Here is a 4,311-nt window from a genome sequence, read left to right as displayed (position 1 = left end):
ATGAGCCACCTCCTCCAGCACACACAGACACACGATGCTACACGGGCACACCCTGACCAGCCCCACACGTGTGGTTGTGTGTGCACGTAGGCCACCCACCCACAAAACTACCTGCCAAGGGTTCAAATGCATTCAGATGAAGCAGTCCCCACCTCCTGTTCCCAGCCTGGTGGCTGTGACTCCATCCATGGGAGAAGAAGGGGCGCATCGAAGCTGAAAACCCAGCTTTTTCTTCGTTTTGCAGGCTTCACTAGGTGGACTGCACCCCAGTTCTCTTTCTCCTCCAGACACTTCTTGGCCAGCCCTGGCCAGCTGCCTGTTCCCGGCCTTACCCCAGACTTTGTCCTCTGCCGTGTGCCGTGCCTATTTCTCACCTCTAGGGCAGAAGAGACACTCTTCGCCACTCCACTCTGCCACTTCCAGGGGGGGGGGGGGGGCAGGGCACAGATCTGGGGGCTCAGGCATGATGTGGAGGTCCCTCACAACCCACCCCAACTCAACACCCTCAGTGTGGAGGTGCTAGGGGATGATCTCAGCAACCCACCCCGAGCTAGAGAGGCTGGAGCAGGCCCTGGGTGTACAGGGGTGGAGGTATATGGTTCTCTATTCATTCAACCATTGCCCCAGGACTGATGGCTTCAAAGAAGGTAAAACCACCATCTCTGTCTGGGTAGCCTGGCCACAGTGCTGCCCAGGAGTGCCCATGCCAAATAAGGGCCTGTCACTCCATCAACGCCTCCCCAAGCCAGAGGGCCTGAGCACGAATGGCTGGGTAGCAGCTCATTGATGTGAACTCAGTCGAAATACAGGGGTCAACAGCTTCATCAAAACCATCTTAATAGCCACCCGGGTGCCTGTCATCCTAGCTACTCAGGAGGCTGAGATCTGAGGATCACGGTTCAAAGCCAGCCTGGGCAGGGAAGTCTATGAGACTCTTATCTCCAGTTAACCAACAGAAAACCAGAAGTGGTGCTGTGGCTCAAAGTGGTAAAGCGCTAGCCTTGAGCACTGTGACAGTGTCCAGGCTCTGAGTTCAAGCCCCAGGCCCAACAAAAACAAAAAACCACCTTGGCACCACCAGAGGACCAGTGTCTCAACCTTGCTGCCGGGTCTCGCTAGAGGATTTACAAGGCCAGCCTGGTTCTGGAAAGGTTCAGATTTGACCTCTGAACTCCAGCAATCAACATCCAAAACCACATAGGGATCAGGGGTGATCCCTGAGGACCTGGCCTGCCTGCCGATGGTGGTGGCTGAGCATCTTTAGAACGCCCCCAGCCAGCATCTGCCCCCAGCAGGGAGCAGGGTGTCTGGCTTCCCTCCACCCCTTCTTAAGCAGTAGATGCCCCGGCCCCATCCATCTTCCTCCCTCACTACAATTCCTCTAATGAAGGGCTAAGATAATTAATTCTGTAATCCCTTTCTTAAGAAAAGGGGTGGTGAGGAAGGAGAGCTTCAGTATTCTTTTCTGAAGAAATAGCCCTTCTTCCAGTACAGAGCTGAACCCAGAGGTTCTGTAGCATCCTGTGTGAAGCATCCTGGACCTTGTTTACAAGCAGCTCTGCCCACCTTTATGGTCTACTGCTTTCCAGGCAAAAATACCCGTCTGTTACACTGTAGTAGATAGCCTTTCAAATGAGACTCTTAAGAAACAGCCTGTTTTGAGGACTCCCTGTCTACATCAGTGTCAGAACCCAACAGCTTTTCTTGTTCCTGGACTACTGGAAGCTGAATAAGCAATGATGTATCTTTTCTGTGTCTAAAATAAATATATCCTATCTAAAATGTAGCAAGATGTAACTGCTTGAAAAGAGCAATGAAGGGTCATATGTCCAAAACAGATTGAAAGGGAAAGAATCCCCTAAGCAGCAGTGATCTGTAAATCTGTCTCCCAGCAGGAAAGCTTCCTGTGATCTGACAGGTCTGAGACACTGAAGCCCTCCTCCCGCCTTTCGCCTGCTAAGCTCAGTGCTCCTGTACAGGGAAAGTCACAGGAATTCTTGTTTCTTTTGCTTTGTTGTTGCTTTGGTGGTGGCGTTGCTGCTGCTGTTGTTTTGGTGCTAGTAGTGGGGCTTGAAGTCAGGGACTCAACATTCTCACTTGGCTTTTCCCCCTCATTCTCCTTCCTTTCTGTGCTTTCTTTAAAAACCATGTCCCTGAGATGGGTGCTCACACGTACAATCCTAGCTACTCAGGAAGCTGAGATCTGTGGATCGTGGTTCAAAGCCAACCTGGGTAGGAAAGACCTTTATCTCCAATTAACCACAAAAGGCTGAAAGTGGAGCTGTGGTTCAAAGTAGTAGAGTACTAGCCTTGAGCATAAACCCTCAAGGCCAGACTCTGATGTACCAAAAATAAATAAAACCGTGGCTCTGGCCATTGATCACTGGTTCCCATCCTCTATCAGACGTCCTTCCCACTCCATCTTATGCCCTAGACCCTCAAGTGCCTGACACTGGGGTTCAGTCCTAAAGAGTAGACTTCTGGGGAATGGAAGCAAGAGGTCCCAACCCACTACTCATACTCTGAGCTAGCACTGCCACCTGCTGGCTGCTTGTTGCCACTGCTCGGGTAAAACAAGGCTACTATTAAGAGTAAGGAAACTTGCCCACTTTGAAATCTTCTGCTCAGGGGGCTGGGAAGATGGCTCAGTGGTAGAGCGCTTGCCTTGTATGCATGAGGCCCTGGGTTTGATTCCTCCGCACCACATAAAGAAAAAAGCCTGAAGTGGTGCTGCTGCTCAAGTGGTAGAGTGTTATCCTTGGGCTGAAGAGCTGAGGGACAGCGTTCAGGCCCCACAACCTGACCCAGGAAAATAAAATTTAAAAAAAGAAAAAAGAAATCCCCTGCCCATGGATACTCCTAGCTGTGGACCAAACTTGTCATTTTCATCCTGGGCTTGTCTTCTACCCTTGGGTGTTCTGTGAGGTTGAATCCATTGGAAGCATTCCATTTTCAGGTATAACCTGCCTCCCAGCCTCCTCGAGACCCCAGGATACCCTCCCGCGTGACGTCATCACCCAGTGCCCCACATGCATGCAATCGCCCGTGCTCCCGCTCAGCTGTTCCCATTTCCTACCCACACCTGCCCCCATTGCCCCCATTGCCACCGGTGATGAATCTTCAGTCCCCAGCTGTGCTCTGCTGGGCCTCACATTGATCCTCACAAGCCCAGGACCTGCCCAGGCTGGCTGGTATGTGTGAATTTAGGGCCTGGGTGTGTCTACCTCAGGGGTGCAACACAGTTGCGCCCACCCAACTGGTCTGCAAGGAACCCTAGGGCTGTGTTGTTCAGGCCATTGTCACAGCCTCTGTCGCACAACTGACCGCCTTCTAAGGGGCTGGGACTGCCTCATCTCTGCTGCTCTGGTGGTCGCGCCAGGCCCACAGGCCCACAACTCAGCAAGGGATAGTCTCTGAATGCCTGTGACGGAGAATAGTATCCTTGGCTGTGACTGGGGTCACAGAATGACTTCCTGGAGAGTCTCTGATTGGCTGTAGCTGATTGGGTGGACCTGAGCCACATGCTCACTCTGGAGAGAAGGAGCCAAACATTGACAATAGGAGGAAGCTAGGAGAACTGGCCACTCACAGAACAGCAGGCTCTGCCATGTTCCCTAATAGGTACAGGTACTACCTATCAACTCCAAGGCCAGAGGCAGACAGTGACCACATGGTGACAAGCACAGGTGTCAAGGCATGGGAAGGTTGCAGATATAGCTCAGCAGTAGAGTGCTTGCCTAGCACAGATGAGGGCCCAGGATCAATTCCCAGCCACACACACACACACACACACACACACACACCAGGATCAATTCCCAGCAACATACACCCCAAACACACACACACACACACACCAGGATCAATTCCCAGCAACATACACCCCAAACACACACACACACACACACCAGGATCAATTCCCAGCAACATACACCCCAAACACACACACACACACACACACACACCAGGATCAATTCCCAGCAACATACACCCCAAACACACACACACACACACACACACACCAAAAAAAGAGATAAATAAGAAACATGGTTTTTAAAAATAAGAATGGCAAAGGGAGCTGAAGTCCCTGGCTTAGGAAGTGCTCAAAAATGAACATCAGGGTTTAGGTGATGGATTTATTGGCTACCATAAGCAAGAAGAAAATCACATTTCTCCCAAAACAAATGCTCAAATTGAGCCAAGGGGGAAATGTACTGGACTGTTTGTCAACTCCCAAAGATGGTCCCAATATGTGAGGGTTTCTGGTACTAAGGTTCCTGCCTTCCTCCCTTTTCTAGCTAATTAGCAGCATTT

Source organism: Dipodomys spectabilis, unplaced genomic scaffold, assembly GCF_019054845.1.
Source record: "Dipodomys spectabilis isolate Male_0828 unplaced genomic scaffold, ASM1905484v1 ptg000273l, whole genome shotgun sequence".
NCBI classification, from domain to species: domain Eukaryota; kingdom Metazoa; phylum Chordata; class Mammalia; order Rodentia; family Heteromyidae; genus Dipodomys; species Dipodomys spectabilis.
This window is presented reverse-complemented; position numbering follows the sequence as displayed.